Source organism: Rhincodon typus, chromosome 40, assembly GCF_021869965.1.
Source record: "Rhincodon typus isolate 14 chromosome 40, sRhiTyp1.1, whole genome shotgun sequence".
NCBI lineage: Eukaryota > Metazoa > Chordata > Chondrichthyes > Orectolobiformes > Rhincodontidae > Rhincodon > Rhincodon typus.
In genome coordinates this window covers 1,605,140-1,620,404 of record NC_063371.1, presented here as the reverse complement: position 1 = coordinate 1,620,404, position 15,265 = coordinate 1,605,140, and the positions used below count along the sequence as shown (strand labels likewise).

Genomic DNA, 15,265 nt, shown 5'->3' with positions numbered 1-15,265 from the left:
CCCCCCCCCCCCCCCCCCCAAGTTTCTTTAAGTTCTGGCCAGCTTCTGTGATTTCCTTCACATTTGGCAATTTCCTTGTTGGTTACACATGAGTTTATTTGCTTCGCCAGTCAGTTTGTGTTGTTGTTAGGTGTCAGGGTTTGTTGGATACAACACAGATAGGGAGAGAGTGTCAAGTTTAGAGGAACAGGGGCCATCAGAGTGTGTACACTTGGAAAGAAGAGGAGGAGCTAATGAAGTTTTGTTTTTGAAAATTTCTTTTCAGAACCTGTTACCTGCATGAACGTCCAGGATTTGTGAGCCCACGTTGTCCCCACGCTAACTTGTCCTGTTTGTGAGCGCGTCTGGTTATTACCGTGAAAGCAAATAAAATTATTCGTCACTTTTTTTGACCAGCCTTCACAGTGATTCGCAAAGGTTCAGACCAGAAATAAAACATCATCCTGTGTACTAAAAAAGAGTGAGGAAATTGAGGTTACAAAAATCAGCAGAGAGACTGAAATTCAACAAATCAGATGGCCTAAACCCGACCTGAATAAAAGAGCTAATTGCAGAGATGGTGGACGAGCTGGTTATATTTTTCCAACATTGCCTAGATTCCGGAATAGTATGTTTGGGAGTTAGTGAGTGTGACACTGCTAGGGGGAGAGGGAACAGGGAGCTGCGGACCCATCAGTCCTCTCTCAAATGCTGGAATTTAAAACAAAAATTCCCTGGGATGCAAGAGTTGCTGGCAAAGCCAACTTTTGCTGCCCATCCCTCCTTGCCCTTGAACTGAGGGCTTTGTTCAGCCATTTCAAAGGGCAGTTCAGACTGAACCAGGTTTCAGCCAGGTTGGGTAAGAACAACAAAATTTATTCCATGAAGGACATTAAAGAATCAATTTATTCTGAAATAAGTCTCGAAAGTTCAACCAGGAAATCTGAATGTGATCAGAGAAACCCAAAGGGAGATTGTGTTATAGCTTTTGTACCTGAGCAGGGTAGATTAAGGGGAACCAGGACAAGTTGTATATTTGGATTTCGAAGAGGACATTTGATAAGGTGCCACACATAAGGGTTTTAGTCATAAGGAGGGACTGGATAGGCTGTGATTGTTTTTACTGGAGTGTAGGAGGTTGAAGGGTGACCTTATAGAGGTGAATGGCAGGTGTCTTTTCCCTAGGATGGAGGATTTCAAGACTGGGGGGCATATTTTTAAGGTGAGAGGAGAAAGATTGAAAGAAGACATAAGGGGCAATTTATTTTATACCGAGTGTTTTGTGTGTGGAATAAAGTTGCAGAAGAAGTGGTGGATGCGGGTACAGTTACCGTTTGGCTAAGTACATGAATAAGAAATGTTTGGAGAGATATGGGCCAGGAGCAGGCTGGTGGGACCAGTTTAGTTTGGGATTATGGTTGCCATGGACTGGTTGGACCGAAGGGTCTGTTTCCCTGCTATATGACTCTGTGACAGAGTAATATGCAAGATGAGAGTTGGGGGTGTGATATACTAACATGGATAGAGTTATGGTTAATAAACAGAAAGCAAAGGGAGGCATAAGCAGAGTATTTTCAAATTGGCAGCCTACAACTGGTGGAGAGCAGTGTTGGGGGCCTCAGCTATTGCCAATGAAGCAGAAGAGTAATGGATCGCTGATGGAATGAAGATCGGTGGAAATGTAAGTTATCAGGGAGGACACTGCAAAGAGAGAGTGACAGGTTCTCAGCGAGGAAGCAGCAAAGTGCCAGATGGAGTTTCATGCAGGGAAGTGTGAGATTGCTGACTTTGGCTTGTACGAATCGGAAAAGCAGAACGTTTACGAAACGTATAAATGTTAGTCTTCTGAGACACTTTGGTGTAAATGAGCAAGGACCTCACAGCTAACATGAAGACCGAGTGAGCAGTTCGGAAGGCAAATGACAGGCTTTCTGAATGGACCGCTCAAATTTTACGTTTAATGTTGATCTCACTCTTTGTGCACCTTCTCTGCAGCCGTAACATTGTATTCCTCGCTCTGTTCTATTACCCTGACGCACTTTGTGTGGTGTGATCTGCCTGCACTGCACGCAGAGCAAAACTTTTCACTGTACTGAGGCACATGTGGCAAGAATAAATCAAATCAAAATCAAACTAAGGCTGACCTTTACTACAAAGCGGTGACAGCACATGAATGAAAATGTTTTGCAACAATTGTGCAGGGTTTTGGTGAAACTGCAATTGAAATCCTGTCTACATATCCAGCAGGTTTCACCTTCGCTTTTGGATTCATTCCTTTCAGGGCCATAAGTAGAAGAAGCAAAGTTTCACGAGACTGGTGTCTGGGATGGTGAGGTGGGGGGCTTAATCTTCGTAGAGAAGCTCAACAAATTGGGTCGATATTTGCCAGAGTTTAGCAGAATGAGAGGTCATCTTATTGAGATGTGGGAGATTGTGGCTCAGTGGTTAGCACTGCTGCCTCAGCGCCAGAGACCGGGTTTGATTCCAGCCTTGGGCGACTGTCTGTGTGGAGTTTGCACATTCTGCCTGTGTCTGCATGGGTTTCCTCCGGGTGCTCCGGTTTCCTCCCACAGTCCAAAGATGTGCAGGGTAGATGGATTGGCCATGCTAAATCGCCCGTAGTGTCCAGGGATGTGTAGATTAGGTGGGTTACAGGGGGATGGGTCTGGGGTGGGATGCTCCGAGGGTCGGTGTGGACTTGTTGGGCCTAAGGGCCCGTTTCCACACTGTAGGGATTCTATGATTCTATTTAAGACTGAGAGCGACGAATTGCTTGTTTTCTTGGGGAATCGAGGGTGCGGGTGGAAAAGTTGAGTCCAGACCAGCCTTTCTCCTTTTGGCGAATGAATGGTCTGTAGTTCACAACAGAGCCGCGTCTGCAGTCTGAGTTCAGGGCCACTTGCCAAGGGCTGACCCGAGTCGAAAATGTCAAAACGCCTGAGCTCTGCTGACCGTTTTACAGCCAATTGCAGCTGTTGGTCTCCAGTTGAACCTTGCTGCAGAGTTCAATTCAATGCAGTAGCTGCTGCTTCAGGGATGAGACAGCAAACGTCTCGTTAATGATTCCTCATCTCGATTGCTTGTTTCCCCACCTTTGAAGACCTTCAGTGTTTCAACAAGCGATTATCTGACTCCCACCCCTTCTACCCTGGGTTTGTGGAGAGTTAGTAGTAGTCAGTCAACATTGAGGATGCCAAGATTGGCATCATCCTCCGAGAGAGAGAGAGACAAAGGGCTCCTTTTTGATCGCTTTAGCATCCCTGAGTTGAAGTCTACATTTGGTGAGAGCTGGTTTAAATCCGCTGTCACCTCCTGACCCCCTGCCCTATGTTGCCTAGTCAGAGCTCTTAGAAAACACAGTGAAATGAGACAAAGATCAACTGAACCCATTTGAAGGGAACATTCTCTGGTTGAATCCACACCTGGGGGATTCTGGGCTCTCGTTGGTCTGTCGTTTGAAATCTCCACCTTGCTCTGGCACTGACATCTCTGTCCATGGCCTGCTGCAGTGTCCCAGTGAAACCGAACATCAGCTTCAGGAGTGGTCGCCATCTCTCAGTTGGGTACTTGGCAGCCTTTCAGACTCAACACTGAGTTCCACACTTGTGGAGGATGATCTCTGCCTCCCGTCCCTGCCAAGATTTGTTTCCTTTGCTTTACTACTTCTATTCTTTCCTCTGTCAGACGGACTCACTGCTGCTTAATGCACACGTTCTCGTGCCAACCTCCACTTTCTTTGACTTCTTTCGTTCGGGTCTCCCGGACCATCCTTGTCCCTCACACCCCCTTCCTCAAAGCTGTGGTGTCTCTACAGTCGGCCAGCTCTGATGGACAGTCACAAACCTGAAACACGAAAGCTGGTTTCCATACCCACCACCGCAAACACTCTCGACAGCCTTTTCTGTGTCTGTTCTGATTCGAAGAACTGACATATTTGGTAGTTATTAGCTGGTAGAGGAATCTCCCTGTTTTCTATCGAATTTGGGCCAGCAGTAGACCTTTGCAAAGCTCTGTGGAGTTGTTGCTGCAGGAGCTGTTTGAAAGCTTGCTAAATTTGAGAGCACGCAAATAGGTCATGGAGACAACTGGCTGTCACTGATTTGATCTAAATCCTTGTGCAAACAGGCGAACAAACGTTGGATTAAATTTAATACCGACTGATGGGCAAATTGAGGACACGATATTTGACAACGGTGTGTGCTGAGCAGAATAGCAACAGGGACCTCTGTACAAAGCATTAACCGCTGTTAGTAAACTGTCTTGGGTGAGTGCTAAAAAACAACTGAAAGAGCTGTGGATGCTGCAGAGCAGAAATTGCTGTAAAATCTCAGCAGACCTAGCAGTTTCTGCGGGGAAATCAAGAGTTAATGCTTCAGGTCTGGTGACCCTTTGGCAGAACGGTTGGGTTAAAGTCTGTGAATTTAAATGTGAGAATTGGGGCAGCTGGATGGCTCAGTGGTTAGCACTGCTGCCTCACAGTGCCAGGGACCCAGGTTCACTTCCAGCCTCGGGCAACTGTCTGTGTGTTTGCACCTTGTCTGCGTGGCTTTCCAAAGACACACAGATTAGGATGGATTGGCCATGCTGAATTGGTCATAGAGCCCAGGGATGTGCAGGCTGGGTGGGAAATGCAGGGTTACAGGGATAGGTTAGGGGGATGCTGTTCAAATGGTCACTGTGGATCCCATGTAGCCCCAGTCTGTGTTTCCCTGCAGTCTGAAACAAAGCAAACAGCCATTCACCACAGTTCTCTTTTTGGCATCTTCTTCAGTCTATTAGCCACTTTTATACTCGGGCAGCCATGGACCTAATATTCCTGGTAATCCAAACATAATCGTTCTGATAATCCCTGCAATTTCCACCTCATCATGAGCAGTCTAGAACACACCTATGTGAACTCCTCTTCAGTCCTACCAACTTTGCGCACCCATCATTGATATTTACTCTTCCCCAGACCTCCTTTTCCTCTTGTAACTTAGATAAAAACAGATGGTTTGGCCATGATAACACTGCCCCTTTAAGAAGGGCAGAAGGGGAAAGTCAGAGATTCGCAGACCGGTTAACCTAACATCTGTGTTGGGGAAATTGTTGGAGTCTGTGATCAAACATGGATGAACTAGACACCTTGAACATTCTCCTTCAGTCAGGGAGTGCCAGCAAGGGTTCGTGACAGGTAGGTCATGCCTGACAAACATCATTGAATTTTGAAGGTAGTAGACTGGGGAATGTCTATGCATGTTGTTCATACGGACTTGCAGAAGGCATTTGCTGAAGTCCCACATGAGGGTGCTATGGACCAGACCGAATCCTGTCAAAATATATTAAGAAGATGGCCTAGACCCTAACATTTTCTTATTTTAAGAGTAAATGTAAGGTGTTGCGTTCCAGATGCAATGTGGTTGGTCAAACCACTCGATGTTAAACGAAACACAATTTATTCTAATACTATAGTTAAAATACAACAAAAGAAGGAACAAAGAAAACAATTGGCTGAGCTGTAATTCTAATGGAAAACTTAACAGAATAATAGACACAGTAACTATTACTAATTAACTGTTCCAATATAGTAACATCCCATAAACACATTCTTGGCAAAAGGCAAGTTCAGAAAAACAGATTGACTCACATGCAACTCCTGCAGCAGGAAGAGAACACCCAAACTTTTAGCTGTAACCGAGACAAGGAAAAAAATAGCTCCCACTTCCTCAAGACCTCAGCGGAAACCATGACGGAAAAACTAAGAAAATGAAAATTCTGGTTCTGTGAGAGCTTTACCCCACCAATCCAGGATGTTTCTGTTGTTCGAACTGTTTAAAAAAAACCGCAATTGGCCTCACAAGCTGTTTACGAGTTTTCAACAGACACCTCCTCACCTCTGTCTTAAAACCTCCCTCTTTTAAAAAAGAGCCTGGACAAAATAACCTCTTAGAGTCATAGCATCGTCGCGAGAGACTGTTAGCTAAAGTAGAAGCCCAGAGAATGGAAGGAATTGGTTGAGTGGCAGCCAACAGAAAGTAGGGATAACGGGGAGTTGCTCAAATTGGCAGGATGTGACCAGTGGTGTCCCACAAGGGCTTCAATTATTCACATTATTTATGAACGCCATGGATATGAGCACAGAAAGTCACAAATCCAAATTTGCTGATGACACAATGTTAGGCAGCAGTTGACAGTGTAGATAATAGCATCAAATTACAAAGGGATATTGACACATTCAGGGAATGGGCAAAACTGTGGCAGATGGAGTTCAATGTTGGCAAGGGTGACATTGTTCATTTTGGATGGATCAGAGTACTTTCTAGATAGTATGAAGTTAAATACATAGAGTGGTAGTGTCATACAGCATGGAAACAGACCCTTTGGTCCAACCAGTCCATACCAACCATAATCCAAAATGTAGCTAGTCTCACCTGCCTGCGCTTGGCCTATACCCCTCCAAATAGTTCTTATTCATGTACTTATCTAAATGTCTTTTAAACATTATACCTGCACCCGCATCTACCACTTCCTCTGGAAGTTCATTCCACACACGAACCTCTCTCTGTGTAAAAAATAAAAAATTGTCACTCAGGTCCTTTTTAACTCTTTCTCCTCTTACCTTAAAAATATGCCCCCCAGTTTAGGGTTCTTATGAAGATTTTGTAGCTCGGGTTGTGGATGAGATTGTTGGCTTGCTCGCCGAGCTGGCTGGTTATGATAGACGTTTCGTCGCCATGCTAGGTAACATCATCAGTGCGGCCTCCGATGAAGCGCTGTTGTTCTACTCCACTTGGAAGTTAATTTATGGCCTGGTCTGTTAATTTGGGTTGTGTCATTTTCGGTTCTGTTCTCTATAGGTTTGTATGTGGGGTCTAATTCCACATGTTTGTTGATCGCTTTCCAGTTGAAAACCAGGCCTCTAGGAATTCCTGTGCATGTCTGTGGTTGACTTGCGCTGGGATGGTTACGTTGTCCCAGTTAAATTGATGGCCTTCATTGTCTGGGTTAACTGAGATGAGGGAAGGTTCGTCGTGGCGTTTTGTTGCTAGCTGGTGTTCGTGTATCCTGATGGCTAGTTTCCTTCGGGTCTGGCTAATGTAATGTTTGTTGCAGTCATTGCAAGGTATTTTGTAAACTACGTTGGTCCTGCATGTCATGGGTATGGGGTCTTTGGTCCTTGCGAGTGTTTGGCATAGTGTGGCTGTGGATACCGGGGTGGAAATAATGCAGTGTTGTAGACCAAGTCCAGTTCTGTGAGCACACACAGGCAATGCAATGTATCTAGTGCCTTAGTCAGGCCAGCTCTTGAAGGGGGAAGGTTACAGCACAGATCCCTCCACTCCACCTCTGAATACTTGGCATCACTTTCACAGCTGCCACCAATATTACGGTGGAATCTGCATTTGCACTGTCCAGACCCCAACTGGATTCAGTTTGTTGCAAGATATTAGAGCGACAACTCAGAGTGTGTAGCGCCTGACAAGAACAAATTAAAACATCATCGACTGACGACAACTGAGAGCAACTTTCGACAGCAGCTTGCATCTTACAACAATACCTGACAAGTTACAGCATTAACTTAAAGCACCACCTTAGAACAGCAACAATCGAACAACTTGCACCATCTTACAACAACTTAAAACATCGATTTATAATAACAACTTGCAACAACACCTGACAAGAATAACTTTAAATAAAACTGCTTTCAAAGAACAGTGTAGGGCAAAAACAGTCATGAACACAGCCCACTCCATCACGCAAACCAGCCTTCTGCCCATTGATTCCATCTCATCTTCCTGCTGCCTCAGGAAAGCAGCCAACATAATCCAAGACCCCTCTCACCCTGGTTCTATTCTCTTCCACCCTCTTCCATAAGAAAGAAGATATAAAAATTTGAATATACGTACTAATAGATTCAAGAACAGCTTCTTCCCTGCTGTTATCAGATTTTTGAACGGATCTCTCAAATGTTAATTCTGATCCCTCTGTCCCTCTGCACCTTCTCTGCGGCTGTGACACTTTATTCTGCACTGTGTCCTGCTACCCTGATGCACCATGTGTGGTACGATCTGCCTGTATAGCCCGCAGAACAACGCTTTTCACTGTATCTCGGTACGTGTGGCAACAATAAATCAGACCAAACCAAATAGCTTGCAGCAACAGCAACGTACTGCACCTGAGAGCATCATCTGATGGTAGCAGCTCGCAACATCTTTCAACACGTTCAATAAAAACCTGCAGCAATGGTAACGTACAACAACAACTTGCAACAGGTCTCTGGGACAACATACTACCCGAACTGCTTTGAACCGCAGCTTTTATTTATGAAGCGCCTTGAACCAGATGCACTGGCTGAAGGCTCTGCCACATACGAGCATTGTAAAATGACAGACTACGCCGAGCTAGCTGGATCCGTTGACCAAAAGCTCAGTCTAAGAGATGTTTCCTGGAGTTTTTTTTTTATTGGAAGGAGGAAAGGGTGAGGCAGCGGATGAAAAATCTGACTGCAATTTATTTCTTCATTCACGGATTGGGGTCCATGAGGCGTGCCCGACAGACTGACATAGCTGCTTTGTCTACGCTTGCGACCACTGCTCCCTGCGCGTTGAAATACCTCAATAAGAACCCAAAGAACTGCTGGATGCTGGAAATCAGAAACAAAAACAGAAGTTGCTGGTAAAGCTCCGCAGGTCTGGCAGCATCCGTGGAAAGAAATCACAGTTAATGTTTCCAAGGAAGGGTCACTGGACCCCTCCAAAACGTTAACTCTGTTTTTCCTCCACAGATGGTTGCTAGACCTACTGAGCTTTTCCAGCAATTTCTGCTATTTGTCTTTGAAATAACTGTCCTGGGCTGAGACACTTGCACTGTTGCTGATGTTACTTCCCCATTATCCTGAAATGAGGCTTTTTAGCTCCTTACTGATTGTAACACTCCTTAACTTTCCATCTAACACAGTAGGTAACCAAACGCAGCTCTCTACTGCAATGTCTGAGACCTCTCTTTATTTCTCTGTCTCTCTCCATGTGCTCGTTCCAGACTGATGTCCTCTCCTTCACTAATGTCTCAGCGATGTATTCAGTTCTGTCAATGTGAGTTACACCATCTCCTGTGAGCATTGTCACGTCCCATCAAGATAAACGCTGTTCTCGATCTCCTCCGAAATCTCCGGTGACCTCAGCCAAAAGCAGCAGGACGGATGTGAGGAAGACTTCTGCGAAGCTGCCCAAGTGTTTGTGACACAATCACTTTGCTCAATCTGTAGAAAGTCCACTGACGTTTGTTTCTTTCGAAATGGGTGCAGCGTCCTTGCCAGCATTGGCAGCTGTCGACACCGTACTTAACATATTGTGGCAATAGCCTTGTCTGCATGGCACCATTGACTCTACTGCCTGGTTCAAAAGGTCAGGGCTCTGCTTGCTTTCCAGTTGCCTCATCCATTTCTCTCACACAGCGTTTACTGCACTCTGGTTCAGGAGGGTCTTGACACTGCCTGCCCGCTGTAGGGGGCTCTGATTCATGCACATCTCTGGCAATTTGGAGATGAGCATTCTGTCGTAGGATCCTTACAGCGGGGAAGCAGGCCATTGGCCCATCCACACACCAATCAACCAGAGAGTATCCCGCACCCTTACCCTGTCCCTGCATTTCCCCATAGCTAATCCACCCACTAGGCAGCTATTCAGCACAGCCAATCCACTTTATCTACACATCTTTGGACCGTGGGAGGAAACCGGAGCAAACCCGCACAGACACGGGGAGACTGTGCAAACTGCACACAGACGGTCGCCCAAGGCTGGAATCGAACCCGGGTCCCTGGTGCTGTGAGGCAGCACTGCTAACCACTGAGCCACCATGCCACTTATTAATTGGTGAGGTTCGGTGGTGAAGTGGGAGACGACAGGCAAGATGGTAGAGTTCAGACTAGTTGTGATCTTGCACAATGATGGAACAGGCTCAAGGGGATGAGTGGTCTGTCATAGCACATTGTTCAAGGTTTGGAAAGTGCTGCCCAAGGAGCATCTTGTAGATATTGCTACTAAGCATCGGTGGTGGAGGGAGTGGATGTGGTGCCAATCAAGCGGGGGCTGCTTTGTCCTGGGTGGCATCGAGCTTCTCGAGTGTTGTTGGAGCTGCCTCCATCCAGGGCAAGTGGGGAGTATTCCATCCCACTCCCGACTTGTGCCTTGTTGTTGATGGTGGACCGGCTTTTGGAAGACAGGAGGGGAGTTAACACGATGTTCGGAAGGAACGCTGTAGGAAAAATAGTGAGAATGATGATTGAAGTGGAAGGTGTCGACTTGCAACAAGTTGATAGATTTGCATGTTTCGGGAGAATATCAACAGAAGACGTTTGATGTGACGCAGAAGTTAGAACGAGGATAGAGATAGCCAGAGGAATGTTGGGAAGGCAAAGGATATCTGAGCAAGAGGTATGTTCAAGCTTTTCACAAGGAAGACCCAATGAGATACTCCACATCTATTCCCATGTCTGCCTCAGAATCTGACAATTAGAGAGGACAACTGCGGAGGAAAGTCATGGTCTTTGAGAATGTGGAAGATGAGACTCAGTGAGAATGTGAAATGCTTCTTGTTTTCAAATCTTTCCAGGGCCTCACCACCCCTTCCCTTTCTCTGTAATCTCCTCCAACCCCACAGCTGTCCCAAATAGGAACAGGAGGAGGTCATTCAGCCCATCTGCTATTCAGCTGGTGCCTTTTACCCACCCGATCACCATAATAGGGTAATCAGAAATAAATCAACTTCAACCTTAAACGTACTCAAAGACTGAGCTTTCACAGCCTTTATTGGTCAGTGCATTGACTGTAGGAGTTGGGAGGTCATGTTGCAGCTGTACTGTACATTGGTCAGGTCGCTTTTGGAGTACAGCATTTAGTCTGGTCTCCCTGCTATAGGAAGGATGTTGTGAAACTTGAAAGGGTTCAGAAGAGATTTACAAGGATGCTGCTAGGTTTGGAGGGTTTGAGCTATAGGGAGACTATTTTCCCTGGAGCGTCGGAGACTGAGGGGTGACCTTATAGAGGTTTATAAAATCGTGAGGGGAATGGATAAGGTGAATAGTCAAGGTCTTTTTCCCCAGGGTAGGGGAGTCCAAAACTAGAGGGCGTAGGTTTAAGATGAGAGGAGAAGGATTTAAAAGGGACCTAAGGGGCAACTTTTTCATGCAGAGGGTGGTCTGTGTGTGGAATGAGCTGCCAGAGGAAGTGGTAGAGGCTGGTGCAGTTACAACATTTAAAAGGCATCTGGATGGGAATATGAATAGGAAGGGTTTAGAGGGATATGGGCCAAATGCTGGCAAATGGGACTAGATTAATTAAGGATATCTGGTCAGCATGGACGAGTTGGACCAAAGGGGCTGTTTCCTGGCTGTACAGCTCTACGACACCTTGGTCCCTTTGTACATGCACACTGTCCAACCTCCCAACCTTGTAGAAATACTCTGTACAGCTGTTCCTCTTACCAAAGTGGATAACCTCTCATTTTCCACATCGATCGTGTTCTTACCCATTCGCTAAGCCTGTGACAAAACCTCCAGAAGCCACTTTCCAGTTTCCTTACAACACACACTCCCACTTTGCTTTGCATCATCTGCAAAATTTGGAAATATTACATTTGATGCCTGTAGTGTTTGTAACGAGGTCAGCCATGAGTTCCCTGATTGGGGCTGTTAATCTAGTTCCAATCAGGGAACCCTGGCTGACAGATATAAACAGGAGTGTCAGAGAATCTGTTCACTCTAAGAGCTGGCTCTGAGGGAGCTGGATCAGTATCAAGGACTCCCCACGTGTAAATAAAGGGTGACTTGGTGATGAGATACTGGCCTTTCCAGTTATTTCAACACCCGTGTCATGTTTTGGCTGTATCTCTTTTCTTTGAAATACACAAATTATAATTAAAAGTTCAGTCTGTCCAGAGGTAAGTGTGGTCTGTTAAGACTGAGATTGTTGGATTTCCAATGATTCAAAGGGTTTTGGAACGTTGCCGGAGGGTGGAAATCGAGACAGCAGATCAGGCTGGAGAAGGTCTATCCTTCCTCCAATTTCTCGTGACTCTTGTGATCTTCTGCTCACTGTCGGGGCTAACATCGGAAGAGTTGGTGCCTAGTAGTGTTGTTGCACAAATCAGAAAGTGGAGCAGTGAAATTGTTCGAGAAACAGAAGTGTGTTTTGACAACTTTGCACTCCGTGTTGAAATTGCAAAGTGATGAAACTACATCACTAATATTGTGTAACATGCAACAGCTGGTTAGGTGTCAGAAGAAATGATATGGTGTAATAATCACCGTTGTTAAAACAGTTTCTTTTTTAAAATGTTTCTCACTCTCCTGCAAATCCCTACCTCCCTGTCCTGCAGTCTGTGACCTTTCGTGGTTTGCATACTGGGCTCGAGACATTAACATTGTCCACTGATGCTAATCAGTGCTTGCTGAAGTTATCCAGGTTAGACCTGTGATCTTTCATCTACAGAGGTCAAAACAATTTTGTTTTACTCTTCGCGCCATTCTTGCAAGTTGGTGGGGGAAAAGGCTACTTTTTTTTTATTTTCAGGTGTTACTTAATGGTTTTCAGGAGCTCCTTTCTCATCATCTCCTTTATTCAGTCATGCGGTAAAAATACCGTGTTAAATGTCTTCCATCTTCAAGTAGATAAGAAAACACAAAAGTCACTCACTGAAGACTTCTCCTACCAGCTAGTCAGTCTTAAACCAGGGATTAATCAGACCACATATGTCAGTGGTGCACTGCAAAATAAGTTTGCAAAGTAATGCCTTTATTTGTCAATGTTATTTTCACACCAGGACAGAGAAACTATCCAGTAATCACGGTTTTGATTGAAACAAAAGCTTGTGTTCTGACCACAACTTGATATTTGTCGTAACATCTTGAATTGCCCAAAAGAATTGCCATAGAGGGAGCACAGCGGAGGTTCACTCAGTGATGCTGAGGTTGGCAGGAGTGTCCCACTCACAGGAGTTTCAAAGGATGAGAGAGGATTTGATTGAAGTGTACAAAATTCGAACAGGGTTGGACAGACTAGATGCAGGGAGAATGTTTCCCCCTAGTTGGGGGACATTTAGAAACTGGGGGGACAGGATGCAGGGTAGGACTGAGATGCAGAAATATTTCTTCACTCAGAGGATACAGTCAACCATTGGAATTCTCTCCCACGGAAGGTTGTGGAGGCCAAGTGTGAGGTGTTGCACGTTGGAAAGGCAAACCAGGGCAGGACATAACGGTAGGGTCCTACGGAGTGTTGCTCAACAAAGAGACCTTGGGATGCAGCTTCAGAGTTCCCTGAAAGTGGAGTCGCAGGGAGACAGGGTAGTAAAGAACACGTTTGGCACACTTGCCTGGTCAGTGCAGTGAGTATAGGAACAAAAACAAAGTTGCTGGAAAAGCTCAGCAGGTCTAGCAGCATCTGTGAAGGAAAAAAAGAGTTAACTTTTCGGGTCCAGTGACCCTTCCTCAGTATAGGATTGGGAGGTCATGTTGCGGCTATACATGACAGTGGTGAGGCCACTTTCGGAATACTGCATACAATATTCTGATCTCCCTGCGAGAGGAAGAATGTTGTTAAACGTGTATGGGTTCAGAAAAGATTTACAAGGATATTGCCGGGGTTGGAGGGTTTGAGCTGTAGGGAGAGGTGGAATAGGCTGAGGTTATTCTTCCTGGAGCGTCGAAGGCTGAGGCTTGACCTTATTGAGGTTTATAAGATCATGAGGGGGCATGGATAGGACAAATTGTCAAGGTCTTTTTCCCAGGGGAGAAAGGTCCAAAACTAGAGGGCATAGCTTTAAGAGGAGAAGGGAAAGGAATAAAAGGGACCTGAGTGGCAACTTTTTCACGCAGAGGGTGGTGCGTGTATGGAACGAGCTGCCAGAGGAAAGTGGTGGAGGCTGGTACAATTACAACATTTAAAAAGGCATCTGGATGAGTGCATGAATAGGAAGGGTTTAGAGGGATATGGGCCAAACGCTGGCAAATGGGACTAGATTAGGATATCTGGACCAAAGGGTCTGCTGTACAACTCTCCGACTCTAAGTCATTACATATATTCCAGAAATAGACAGAAACATTTTTAGATTTTATAGGTACCAAGGGAATTGAGAAAAAAAATAGGAGTATGACATTGAGATAGAGGATCAGCCATGATTATATTACATGATAGAGTAGGCTCGAGGGGCTGAATGGCCTACTCCTGTTCTGCTATTCCAAACTTGTTGGATGAAAATACTTGACATCCCTTTGAAATTTGTGCCCCGCTCGTGTACTTAGTGGCCAATATACAGAGTAAGAAATGGTACAGATGCAAGCCCATTCAGTGCGTCAAGTTCGTCCAGAGACGAATCCAGTCAGTCCCGTTGACCCGCGCTCTCCCTGTCGCCTGGTGCACATCCCATTTCCTTTCGAAATTGTTCATTGCCCCTGCTTCCTTTGCCCTCATAAGCAGAGAGCGTCAGCTCATTAGCACTGGCTACAGGGAAATACGCTAGCCAAGGTGGTGAAACACAGAGCTCTATTCGACTAGACGGGGCCTCGTAGGTGGGATCAATTCCGTCCTCAGCCTTCTGCCCATTAGGATTTGACAGGAAATTGGAACGGAATGCTTCCGTTCAAACAGAACGACCTAACTGTGGGGGGAGTCCCGTTAAACTGAAGAAAGAGTAAAGCATTGAGAAACCGTCCAGGGCAACTGGGACCATTCTGCTCCATTTTATAACCGATCACATGCACTTAATTTGGACTACGTCCAGTCTCAAAGCAAGTCAGATCGGAAAATAATATCTGGAACTAGAATTAGGTTTTATTGTCACGTGTAATCAAAGGCAGGAGTACAGTGAAAAGTGTACAAAGCTGCCCTTCCCAATGCCAATTTGGGTACAAAGGTTCCTCGGTGCAAAATCTTTGGTTCAAGAACAGAAAAATAAAGAAATAAATTAAAACGTTCAATACTAGAGTCCTTCTTAAGCTATAGCCCTGCAGATGGACCATGCTGGGCTTTCCCCATGTGGGCTCGTTCTCTTCCAGCACCGGGCAGCCTTTCACCCGCGCCAGGCTAACGCTCACCTGCGTTCGCCAAGCTTCACCACCGACTCCCATCTAGGATCGCCAGGCTTCGACAGCAATGACCATTACTAACAAGCGAGAATCTGACCATCGCCCCCTTGATGTTCAGTGGCATGACCATCACTGAGTGCTCCATTATCAGCATCCTGGGGGTTAACACTGTCCAGAAACTGAATAGGACAGGCCATATGAATACAGTGGCTGCAACAGCGGGTC

At 45.7% G+C, this 15,265-nt stretch overlaps 1 protein-coding gene across 1 annotated transcript in view; it reads left to right on the top strand.

The window, feature by feature from the left end:
* The window catches only part of gins4 (GINS complex subunit 4 (Sld5 homolog)), a 9,898-nt gene extending 9,345 nt beyond the window's left edge, over nucleotides 1-553 (top strand). Inside the window, exon 8 of the mRNA XM_020520704.2 lies at nucleotides 266-553. The gene's annotated coding sequence lies outside the window, so the exon portion shown is untranslated. The remainder of the gene's footprint in view (nucleotides 1-265) is intronic.
* The last annotated feature ends 14,712 nt before the right edge of the window (nucleotides 554-15,265 follow it).